The sequence below is a fragment of the Apium graveolens genome, chromosome 3, assembly GCF_009905375.1.
Source record: "Apium graveolens cultivar Ventura chromosome 3, ASM990537v1, whole genome shotgun sequence".
NCBI lineage: Eukaryota > Viridiplantae > Streptophyta > Magnoliopsida > Apiales > Apiaceae > Apium > Apium graveolens.
Genome location: NC_133649.1, coordinates 281,167,608 through 281,180,927, shown reverse-complemented (window position 1 = coordinate 281,180,927; position 13,320 = coordinate 281,167,608). Strand labels below are relative to the sequence as shown.

Genomic DNA, 13,320 nt, shown 5'->3' with positions numbered 1-13,320 from the left:
TGATCAGTGAATACTGTCACCTTTGTCCCAAGCAGATAAGATCAAAATTTTTCGAAACCAAAGACTATAGCCAAGAGCTCCTTCTCAGTAGTGGTGTAGTACATTTGAGCTCCATTTAGAGTCTTACTAGCATAGTATACCACATGAAAAAAATTATTCTTGCGCTGCCCAAGAACTGCTCCTACCGCATAATCACTCGCATCACGCATCATCTCAAAAGGCTCTTTCCAGTCAGGTGCCGTAATAACTGGTGCAGTTATCAAACTCTTCTTGAGAGTCTCGAATGCCGCCAAGCATTCATCATCAAATTTGAAAGGCACATCCTTCTCGAGCAAGTTGCACAATGGCTTAGATATCTTCGAGAAGTCCTTAATGAAACGCCTATAAAAACCCGCATGAACAAGAAAACTACGGATTCCTTTCACAAAAATAGGTGGTGGAAGATTTTTAATGACTCTCACCTTGGATTTTTCCACCTCAAGACCCTTGCTAGAGACCTTATGCCCAAGAATAATGCCTTCACGTACCATAAAGTGACATTTTCCCCAATTGAGGACCAAATTAGTTTCCACACACCTTTTGAGCACCACACGAAGATTATTCAAACATTGATCATACGAATGTCCAAAGACGGAGAAGTCGTCCATGAACACTTCGACATTGTTTCCAATCATATCAGAGAATATAGCCATCATAAATCTCTGAAAAGTGGCCAGTGCACCACATAAGCCAAACGATACTCTGCGAAAAGCAAACGTGCCAAATGGACAAGTGAAGGTAGTCTTTTCTTGATCCTCTGGTGCAATACAAATCTGATTATACCCAGAATAGCCATCCAGAAGACAATAATACTCATGACCGGCCAACCTGTCAAGCATCTGATCAATAAATGGAAGAGGGAAGTGATCATTTCTCGTGGCCTTGTTCAACTTTCTGTAATCCATGCATACCCTCCATCCTGTGACTATTCGAGTGGGGATGAGCTCGTTCTTCTCATTTGCTACCACAGTGATACCTCCTTTCTTAGGTACACATTGCACGGGGCTCACCCAAGAACTGTCAGAAATAGGATATATGATTCCTGCATCTAGCCACTTCAGAATTTCTTTATTCACCACTTCTTTCATGATAGGATTAAGTCATCGCTGTTGTTCAATAGTCGGTTTACTACCTTCTTCTAGCAGAATTTTATGCATGCAGTACGAAGGGCTAATCCCTTTGATATCTGCTATAGTCCATCCGATAGCCGATTTGAATTCTCTCAAGATCCTCAAGAGCTTGTCCTCCTCACTACCTGAAAGGTCAGATGCAATAATAACAGGTAAAGTAGATGCATCACCTAAAAAAGCATACCTCAAGTGTTCAGACAATGGTTTAAGCTCCAAAGTAGGTGCTTCCTCAATAGATGGTTTGAGCTTTCCTTCAGCATTTTTGAGATCAGAAGTACCAAGAGATTCAAATGGCATGTCTAGCTTTCGCCTCCAAGGAGAAGCATTTAGATATTATAGTTACTCATTGCCATCCTCATCGTCACTGTCAAACTCCCCCACCAAGGCTTTCTCTAAGGCATCAGACATTAGCATATGATCAAGTTCTGAAGTGACCGCAGAATCAATCAAATCCACCTTTAAGAACTCCTCGTCTTCTATAGGGAATTTTATCGCCTTTAATACATTGAATGTCACATCCTGATCCTGCACCCTCATAGTAAGTTCACCTTTCTGCACATCTATCAAGGTACGACCTGTAGCCAAGAAAGGTCTTCCCAGGATTATGGGAATCTTCTTATCTTCCTCGAAATCCAAAATGACAAAGTCTGCAGGGAAGAAGAGCTTATCCACTTTTACTAACACATCCTCCACTATGTCTCGTGGATATATAATAGAACAATCAGCCAATTGTAGAGACATGTAGGTGGGCTTTGGATCAGGAAAATTCAACGTTTTGAAGATAGACAACGACATCAGATTGATGCTTGCTCCCAAATTGCACAGGTATTTGTCGAAAGACAACTTGCCAATGGTGCAAGAAATGGTGAAGCTACCTGGATCTTTAAGCTTTGGCGGTAATTTTTGTTGCAGCACATCACTGCACTCTTCCGTTAGAGCAACGGTCTCAAGGTCATCCAGTTTCACCTTCCTTGAAAGAATACTCTTCATGAATTTTGCATAACTAGGCATTTGCTCCAGAGCCTCAGCGAAAGGTATATTGATGTGAAGTTTCTTGAACACCTCCAGAAACTTACCGAACTGCTTCTCCAGCTTTTGTTGTTGCAATATCTTAGGGAAAGGTGGTGGAGGATAGAGTTGTTTCTCCCCTATATTACCCTCAGGTAGAGTGTGTTAAACAGTAGTCTTCCTTGGTTCCGCCGCTTTCTCCTTTTGCTTCTCTTCTTCATCAACAACTTCAGCTTCTCTGTCTTTCGCTTTTTTAGCATCAGCAACTTTTTCAGACCTTAAAGTAATAGCTTTGACTTTCTCTTTAGCTTTCTTCCTTCCTGGCACTTCAGTATCGTTGGGAAGTGTGCCAGGTTGATGGTTGAGCACTACATTGGCTATTTGACCGATTTGATTTTCCAAGGTCTTGATAGAAACAACCTGACTTTTGCACAACAGCTTGAGTTCCTCGAAATCAGCACTAGAAGGTGGAGCAGCACCTCCTTGTTGAGGATATGATTGCCTTTGAGCATAATGATGTGGTTGCTGGAATCCAGGTGGATTAAACTGTTTACTTACGCCTTGCTGATATGATTGCTGAATAATATTCTGAGTATTGCTCCAGCTGAAATTGAGATGATTTCTGTTGTTAGGATGATAAGTAGCTGGCACAGGCTACTGCGGTCGTTGATAATTGTTCACATACTGAACAGATTCATTAACAAGAGAACAATGATCTGTAGCATGAGAACCTACACAAAGCTCACATACCATAGCTATATGATTGACTCCATAGGTGGCTAAAGAATCGACCTTCAAAGACGGCGCTTGGAGCTGCGCTATAATAGCTGTTGTTGCATCAACTTCCAGAATACCTGCTACCGTCCCAGGCATCATCCTTTGAGTTGGGTTTTGATGCTCATTTGCAGCCATAGTTTCAATAAAATTATAAGCCTCAGTATAGCTTTTGGCCCACAAAGCGCCTCCAGCTGCTGCATTGAGCATTGGCCGCGATTGGGCCCCCAAACCATTATAGAAACCAGTGATCACCATCCAGTCAAGCATACCATGATGTGGACACTTTCTCAACATCTCCTTGTAGCGCTCCCAAGCTTCGCACATAGATTCTGTTGGTTGCTGCGCAAACTGAGTAAGAGCACTCCTCATAGCTGCAGTCTTCGCCATTGGATAAAACTTCACCAGAAATTTTTGCGCAAGATCTTGCCAAGTAGTGATCGACCCAGCTGGTTCAGAATGTTACTAGTCCTTAGCTTTATCCCTCAGAGAGAATGGGAAAAGCCTCAACTTGATAGCCTCATCAGTCACACCATTATATTTGAAAGTACTACAAATTTCGACAAAATTCCTGATGTGCATGTTGGGGTCTTCAGTCGCAGTACCTCCGAAAGAAACAGAATTCTACACCATCTGAATAGTGCCCGAATTGATTTCAAAAGTGTTAGCCTGAATAGCCGGATGAAGGATGCTTGACTGAATGTCATCAATTTTTGGCCGAGAAAAGTCCATAAGAGCTGGATCTGTCGGAACTATAAGATCACCCATGATTATTGGTTCTTTCTGCTCACTCTCTTTATCCGAATCTTCAAAATCTATCTTCTCCGGAATATCAAGAACTGAGTCTGTCTCCTCAGCCATATCTAAAGTCCTCTTGCAAGTACGAGAACGTGTTTGCATAAACGCTTGCTAAAGTACCTGAAACACAACCGGAAACAATAAGTAACACATCTTAATTAATGAGTCCTAACGACCATTGATGGTAAGTACATAAACTAAACAAATACGCCGAGTCCCCGGCAGCGGTGCCAAAAACTTGTTAGGCACAAAACACGCACTAATATTCACGCAAGTATACGCGTTCACAAGTAATATAGAATAAATTCTAGTTCATTCCCACAGAGACTCGGACTAATTATGTTCAATTGCACTTACTCACCAATGTATGATTACTTCTCAATGTCAAGACAATAACACTTAGATTTGATTAACTAATTATTAACTATAATTAACTGTGAGAATTAAACACTTAATTGATACTTGAATTAACAATATTAAACACACATGAGATCATAACTTCATTACTACTTCCTTCAATAGTTATTATTTTTACCCTTAGCATGTAACGATGATGATATTAATCGAACAACACGAAACCGATAAAAACCAACTTTCGTTCTACTAATACCATTCTACCAAACATCCACAATTAAGATAGACGTTGAATAGGCATCAATTATGTTGAGACCCTATATGTCTACAGAATTTGACAACATAACAATTTAAGCACAAGTTATTCCTTATGATTACATAGGGCAAGTAAAACGATTAGAGTTACCCACTAATCATGCATACATATACATGAACCTATGCTAGCATGGCAAGTTCTAAACCTCAAGATCCACCATTGCTTCACAAGAGATTAACACCCTATCTTATATATTCGCGACGCACATAAGACGAATAAGCGCAACCTATGCTAGATATCATACAATCATCACACACTAAGGTATTAAACAACTAACTAAGAATTTCATAGTAAATCCGTTACGACCCCATGATCATGATTAGCCCATGATAGAACTCATCGTCACCATGGGTTCACATGAAAACATGATAATAACACACAAGCTAAACTAAATAAAATACTTAATTAAACCAGGGTACGTCACAAGAGTAATAAGGTTCAAAGTAAAGAAAACTAGCATCCACCGATACAACGAATAAAAGAATCACAAGAAAACGTATGCTTCCTCTTCTTCGTTGCGATGTGCTAAAACGGTCTTCTTCCTTCTCTCCTTGCTCCTAGATTGATACCACGATTCATCACACGTAAAACATCTTTGAAAACTACTTATATAGAAGCCCCACAAGTCCCAACTATCTCAGAGGTCAGAAGTCCATCAGAAATAGAACTCTAAAAATCATTGTTTTAATTTACGACCCTGAGCGGCCGCCCAACAATTCTGAGCGGGCGCCCAACTTTCTGAGTGGCCGCCCAGCCAGGCTGAGCGGGCGCCCAACACCTTTCTGGAAAAATCTTTATTCTGCTCCCATTTTCTTCTGCTTCTTGCTCCTAACTTCCCACTTATAATGCCAAGCACATACCTAGGCTTATTACTGATGCAATCTCTCCACAAATGCAAATAATACCCTGAAATGCACAAACACTAGAAAAATGCATCAAATACACAAAATACTTGATTTCAAGATATCAATTCAAGCCATTATAAGACATTCTAAGTGGTATAAAATGCTACTTATCATCGAACGTCCACTTTCAAGGGGCAATTCACCAAGCCAAGGCTTAGAAAGTTGGTCTGGAAGACACAAACAGGAAGCTTGAGGAGTCTAACCAGCGTATAGAGGCTCTTGAAGCTCAACATGCCTCCTCAACTTCTGATCTTGAAAAGGCCAGGGCTGAGATTATCATTCTCAAGGCTCAAAAGGACAAAGCCTTTGACGACTGGATGGATACTCAAGATTTCAAGGACTTAATGGTGGAGCATGATGCCCTCTTACATCCAGTCAGCTACACGGAAGGCTGGGACGCTGCTGTGGAGGCTATCTAGGAAGAGTTTCCTGAGGTTCTTGAACAAAATTCTTTCCCCTGCCCTGTGAAAGTCCCAACACTTGGGGGCGTTACAGATAAGCTTGCCGATCTGATTAAGAACGACCCATCAGGAAGTCAGGGCCAAGGCCAAAAAAGAAAGGAGCTTGAATCCAGCTCTGAAGAGGAGGAATCTTCTTCTGAGGAAGAGATCGTGCCTGTTATAAAGAAGGCCAGGGTATAAGAGCCTCCAAAACCAGTGTCTCCTAAACCAGATTCTCCTGTGGCATCCAAAGCGTTCAAGGATAGTTCCGAGGAAACCTCTGCGGAGATTTCGAAGAGACTTCCGAGAGACCGACTGAAGAGACGTCCGAGGAGACTTCGGATAGTGATTCTGAAGAATCTGAGCCTTCCAAGGCCTAAGTTATATGTATTTTTTCTTTTTTCAGACAATATCGAACTTTGTAATTGACTTTTACTATTTTCATTTGTATTGTCCAAGTATCATCATGTTTTTTCCGAGTTTTTGAACTCAAGTTTATAACTTGGTTTTACCATTCACAATGTATCAATCTAATAGGCTAGAATAAGACGAACGCTTTTTATTATAACTTGGTATTCTTGATACCTTTACATGAGATGGGTTCAACCCTGATAAAATCTAAACATATCTTCTATAAAAAATCCTAAGCAAGCAAAGCTTCAAGGTGCTTTTAAACCTACTATCACTCTAACAAGTGAGAATCGTGCTTTATCTGTTTTACACATAGTAAACCTCCAGGTTTTGCGCATGACAAGTTCTCGGGACTTCAAAACCATCCATAGTCTCCAGCTTATAGGTTCCTCTACCTTGAACGTTCTTAACCTTGTACGGCCCTTCCCAATTTGGGGCATGTTTCCCTTTCTGTCCTACACCAGAAGCTTCCACCTTCCTCAAGACTAAGTCACCTTATTTGAAGAACCTTTCTTTAACCTTTAGGTTATAGTAGAATGAAGCATTTTTCTGATATTCCACTATCTTCGCATGTGCCTCATCTCGTACTTCATCAATTAGATCCAGGGCTAACCTTTGCCCTTCCTCATTTTCCTCAGCATTGAAAGCTTGAATCCTGGGGGAGGAATGTGATATCTCTACAGGAACAACTGCTTCTACCCCATATGCTAACATGAAGGGAGTTGCTCCAGTCATGACTTTACAGGTAGTCCTATAGGCCCATAGTATTGGGAGTATTTCATCCACCCAGTTATTCCTCGACTTCTCGATCCTCTTCTTTTGTCCATCCAGGATTATTCGATTCGCCACTTCCGCTTGCCCATTGGCTTGCGGGTGAGCCACAGAGGTGAATCGTAACTCAATTTCATTCTCCTCACAATACTTCTTGAATTCCTCATTGTTGAATTGTGTTCCATTGTCAGTGACTAGGATGCGGGGAATTCCATACCGGCACATGATATTTTCCCACAGGAATTGTGCAACCTGCTTAGTTGTGTTTTTGGCCAAAGGCTTGGCTTCAATCCACTTAGTAAAATAATCAATGGCTACAATCAGGAACTTCCTTTGTGTCATGGCCATAGGGAAATGCCCCAGTATATCAATTCCCCACATAGCAAAGGGGATGGGCGAGTTGATGGAGGTCAGCATCTCGGGGGGTTGTCTAACGACTGGTGCATGCTTCTGACAGTGGTCACACTTTTTCACATATTCTTTGGCATCAACCATCATTTCTGGCCAATAAAAGCCTAAACGGGTTATCTTATGAGCTAAGGCCCTGCCCCCTAAGTGTTTCCCACAGATACCTTCATGTACTTCTTCAAGAGCCAAGCGTGCCTCATCGGGCCTGAGACACCTTAAGTAAGGAACCACGAAAGATTTTTTTGTACAGAATTCCATCTATCAAAGAGTATCTTAGTGCTCGAATATCCAATTTTTGTGCTTCAGTAGCATCGTTCGGCAACCAACCGGTTTGAATATAAGTCTTAATGGGATCTATCCATGACGTCCCCAGACCTATAGGAGCTACAAGCTTAACATCAATGCTCCGTGTCTTTAGAACACGGAAGTACACGCTTCCTGAACTTTCCTCTATCTCAGATGAAGCAAACTTTGATAATGCATCTGCCTTGGCATTTTCCTCCCTTGGAATGTGCTCAACATGGCATTTATTGAATTGGGTCATCACAGCCCTTACTAGGCAAACATATTTAGCCATCGTATCATCCCTTGCCTCAAACTCTCCCTTCACCTGGGATATGACCAGCTTCGAGTCTCCACAGACTTTTAAGTTCTTGATTCTAAGTATCCCTGCTAAGCCAAGACCAGCTATCAGAGCTTCATATTCTGCCTCATTGTTTGTGGTTGGAAAGTCTAACTTCATGGAATACTCAATTAAGAACACATCAGAGCTGTGTAAAACCAAACCTTCTCCACTTGAATTTGTTTTTGATGCTCCATCAAAATAGAGAACCCAGTATTCTTTCTCCTTATCAACCTTTTCTTTGTCCTCCTTATCAACTTCCTTGTCTTGAGGTATGGTATCTTTCTGCCCCCCGACTTCTTGGTTGGGTATGGTACATTCCACCACGAAGCAGCCAATGTCTGGGCTTTTATCACCGTTCGTGGCTTATACTTGATGTCGAATTCTCCCAATTCTATTGCCCACTTAATCAGCCTTCCACTAGCCTTGGGACTATGAATGATGTTTCTCAAGGGTTGATTTGTTAACACCTCAATCTTGTGAGCCTGGAAGTAACGACGCAACTTTCTCGAAAAAATTACCAAGGCTAGAGCAAATTTCTCAATAGTTGAATAATTCAACTCAGCTCCATACAGAATTTTGCTGACATGGTATACGAGTTTCTGGATTTTCAGTTCCTCCTTAACCAATACAGCGCTCAAGGCATTCTCTGAAACGGCCAAGTATAAGTATAAAACTTCATTCAAAGTTGGCTTGGCCAACAACGGGGCCTGAGCCATATATTTCTTTAATTCCTCAAATGCCTTCTGGCTTTCCTCACTCCATTTAAAATCTTTGACCTTCTTTAAGGACTTGAAGAACGACAAGCACTTGTCCCCTGACTTGGAGATGAATTGTCCCTGCGCAGCAACCCTTCCTGTGAGCTTCTGAACATCTTTGATAGTTTTTGGTGGCTCCATGTCCAGGATTATCTTTATTTTATCGGGATTGGCCTCGATTCCTCTCTTGGAGGCCATTAATCCTAAAAACTTTCCAGACCATACTCCGAAAGCACACGTCGTAGGATTTAACATCATCTTATGATATCTCAGGACCTCAAAAGCTTCCCTCAAATGGGTTATATGGTCAGTCTTTACTAGACTCTTGACTAACATGTCATCAATATAGACTTCCATGGTCTTGCCAATAAGATCCTTACAAATTTTATTTACCAACCTTTGATAGGTGGCTCTTGCATTTATGAGACCAAATGCCATAACAAGATAACAATAAACACCAAAGTCAGTGATAAATGATACCTTTAGAATGTCATCCGTGTGCATCTTGATCTGATTATATCCACTAAACCCATCCATAAAGCTCAACTTCTCATGCTCAGCAGTGGCATCTATCAAAGTATCTATCCTTGGTAACGGGAAACAGTCCTTAGGACAGGCATCATTCAGATCAGTGAAGTCCACACACATCCTCCATTTTCCATTGGCCTTCTTTACCATTACAAGGTTTGCTAACCATTCCGAAAATTGAATCTCCTCAATAAAACCAGCCTCTAAGAGCTTCTCTACTTCCTGTTTTATAGCTTCATGCCTCTCTGGAGCAAAACTTCTTTTCTTTTGCTTCACTGTCTTTCGATTTGGTTCCATATTCAGCTTGTGAGTAATCAGTTCCAGGTCTATGCCTGGCATATCAGCTGCTAACCATACAAATATGTCACTATTTTCTTGCAAAAATTTCACCAACTTCCCTCTAAGGGGCTCCTCAAGCGTGGCTCCAATAAAAGTCACCTTCTCAGGATTTTCGGGGGTTAAAGGAATTGAAACCAAGTCTTCTGCTGGCTTTCCTCTTTTCTCATCATTCTCTCGGATATCTAGATCTTCAATAGGAAGAACCTTCCCCCCAACTTCGTCTGCCCTCAAAGAGGCCACATAACAACTTCTAGCCATTTTTTGATCTCCTCTCTCTTCTCCGATCCCATCCCGGGTTGGAAACTTCATAACTGAATGGTAGGAAGAAGGGACTGCCTTAAAGGCGTGTATCCCTATTCTTCCCATGATAGCGTTGTAAGTCAAACTAGCCTTCACCACCACAAAGTCCAACATCTGAGTTGCTTGCCTTGGTTCCTATCCTATGGTTGTTGGCAACTTGATTATCCCTTCTACGGGGCACTCCACTCCTGCAAATCCATATATCGGCATGTCGGTTGGGGTCAATTAGGAGTCATTATATCTCATCCTTAAAAAGGTGTCATAGAGCAAGATATCCACTGAAGCACCATTATCCACAAGGACCCTTCTCACCGGGCTGTTCCCTATTATCGGGGTTATGACCAACGGGTCGTCATGAGGAACTTTCACACCCTCCATATTAGAATCATCAAAAGACATTGTTACTCCTGTCCTGGCCCTCTTCGGGGCTTCCCCAACAATATGCATAACTTCCCGAGCATACGCTTTCTTGGAGTTCTTGGATAACCCAGCATCAGTTGGTCCTCCAAAAATTGTGTTTATCACAGGCCCTCGGGGTTGTGGTCCTCCGAAGATTGTATTTATCACCGGTCCCCTAGGTTGGGGATTTCGCCCCTAATCTTCTTGATCTCTTCTTCGATCTTCAAAGTTTTTTCTCACGTTGTTGCTCCTGTCTCCTCCATCTCCATTGTACTTGTTCAATCTCCCTTTTCTAATAAGGAACTCAATTTCATCTTTCAGTTGCCTACACTCATCGGTGTCATGACCAACATCCTTGTGAAATCTACAATACTTGCTCTTATCTAACTTGGCAGGGTCGGCCTTCAAGGGCTTAGGCAAGCGAATATCTCGATCTTTCTCGGTTTCCATTAAAATTCGGCTCCTTGGAGCATTCAGCTTAGCATACTCAGTAAATTTTTATCCAGGTCCTCCTCTCTTGGGAGTTGTCAGGATTCTGCTCAGTTCTAGGATACTTGTCCTTAGCGATGTATTCCAGATCGGTCTTCCGCTTCTTGCCTCCAGCGGGCTCGTTGCTCACGACTGTCTTCTTCATACTCTCTTCCACCTTGATATACTTCCCTGCCCTATCTTGGAGCTGCAGCATGCTTTCAGGGGGGCATTTGGCCAAGGACATCTTGAAAAACTCATCTCTAGTTCCCTGTTGCAGTGCTATCTACTTTTAAAGCTTCCTTTGTGAAACGATTCAGGTAGTCTCTTAAGGATTCCTTCGCCCCCTGCACAATGCTCATGAGGGATGCTGAACTTTTCTCATGCACTCTCCCACTGATAAATTACTTAATAAAAGCCTGACTTAATTCTCTGAAGGACCCAATAGAGTTTGGGGGTAAACAACTATACCACCTTTGAGCCATACCCGACAGGGTTTGAGGAAAGGCCCGACACTTAATAGCGTCATTCACGGGCTGTAGCAACATTGCATTGGATAATGTCCTGACAAGATTGGCGGGATCTCCAGTGCCATCATAAGCTTTAATAGTGGGCATCTTGAACTTCCTTGAGATATGGGCATTCATTATTTCTTCAGTGAATGGTGGAGTAGGATCATCAGGATCTCCAAGGGGAAGAAGATTGCTCGGATCAGCCCTTGAGACAACAACCCTTCTCTATATCGGACCATCCGGGTCTATGATAGGGGGAGGATTCCTCCCCCTTGGGGGTAATGGGGATCTGGTGTTCTGGTGTGACTCAAAGTCGCACTTCAGCCTTTGAATCTCAACCTCATGAGCCCTGATCCATTCCTGCACTTCTTGGGAATTCGTCCCTTGGGTGCTCCTAGGACGTTGGCGACCATCAGCCATCGGCTCTTTGCCAGCACGCCTCTTTCTTGGGGCCACTTCATCATCTGAATATTCGGAGTCTCTCTCAGTGTAAGGACCAGAAAATTCCTGATCCTCAGGGATTGGAGCCAAACCTTGTATATAAGGGGCAATCTCCCTCGTGCCTCACTCCGCCCAGCATGTCCGCTTCCTCCAACCTCGGGGTAAAGGGGCATCCCATATAGGGGGTTAGTAGTCACAATAGTTGAATACTCATACCCAATGGGTCGAGAATTTACAGGTGCATGTAGTTGTTGAACTTGGGGATTCGTACCTTGAGTAGCCGAGGGAATCGTCCCTTGTGGATGAGGTTCAGTTGCCCCTATCTGGGCTTCTCCTTACGTGGCTGCATAAGTTGAATGAGGAGGTACCTCCACGGTTGACGAAATCACTTGGGTTGTCCCCGTTGGTGTTCCTCCTTCAAGGGTTCTAACTGTTCTCCGTGTTCTCGCCATGGTTGTTGTGCTTTCTCACAGACGGCGCCAAATGTTATGGATCAAAAACTAAAGTATAATAATTGCTATATTTATTACTAAGGAACGTGAGCTTCAAGGCTCAATTTGACTGCTCTTGTGTTTCGTGACTCAAGCTGCCTTAACAAGATGCCTACGTACCTTGCTGATTGCCAAGGATCAAGTCAAAAAATGTAGTTCTGATTTGTGGGGTGAGGCCCCTTATATAGATGTTGGGGGTCCTTGAATTGGACTTGGTATAGGAGACTTGGTAGCCAAGTCTCAGAATTAGAATGGACTTTGGAGTCCTAAATGGTATGAAACTGATTCCTTATTATTCTAGGTCCCTTAGAGGCTAATCTGCAAGGATTTATGTCCTTATTGGGACTCTTCTCAATAGCTAATTTTTCCCTTATTAATTAATTACGAAATTAATTAATATTCAGGGTTTTGGGCCTTCTTTGTTCCATCAGGCCTGATCTGGTCCATCAGGCCTGATCAATTTGTTAACCTTTTTGGTGTGAATGTCATACATCTTCTTATTGGGCCTAGTTGCCCAAATCATGTATAATTAATGTAATATTTAATTACAGAATCAGGATTTATTTATCCCCTATCACAAACCGACCCAAAAAAAGCATACCAAATTATACCACATTCCGGTTGTTATAGTATAGTATAGAAGTATAAATATTTTTGTCATGGAGATTTGAACCTATGACACCTATATTCAAATAAATAGTATCAACCAATTGAGCTAGAAGCCCACTTTAATAAGAATGCTTACCGACGAATAAAAATGCGATTTATGAAATAAATCGAAAATATCTCAAAAATTATGAAATTTTGGCAAGCACCTAGAAATGTTCCCAGATGATTGAGGAAAAAAATCACCTTAAAATTCAATTTCCTTCTATGACTTATAAGCGACCACTAAATCAATACGTATCCATTTTAGTGGTCGCGAAAAAATCATTCAAAATTTATGGAAATTTAACACATGATAGAATATATTATATGAATGGAAAGTTCCAAGTTTCAATTTTAAAATTCAAGTGGGAGTATGTTTACGAATTTTCTGTTTGTTAAAACAGGCTTCCGGAGCGACAGAAAATTCCATTTGTCTTTACCAACAATTTCAACAAATGTT

At 41.8% G+C, this 13,320-nt stretch overlaps 1 non-coding gene across 1 annotated transcript; it reads left to right on the top strand.

Moving 5' to 3' along the window:
- Nucleotides 1-3,219: 3,219 nt before the first annotated feature.
- LOC141716014 (small nucleolar RNA R71) lies at nt 3,220-3,326 on the top strand. The gene has a single exon (XR_012572749.1). It is a non-coding gene; the product is annotated as a small nucleolar RNA R71 (small nucleolar RNA).
- Nucleotides 3,327-13,320: the final 9,994 nt, after the last annotated feature.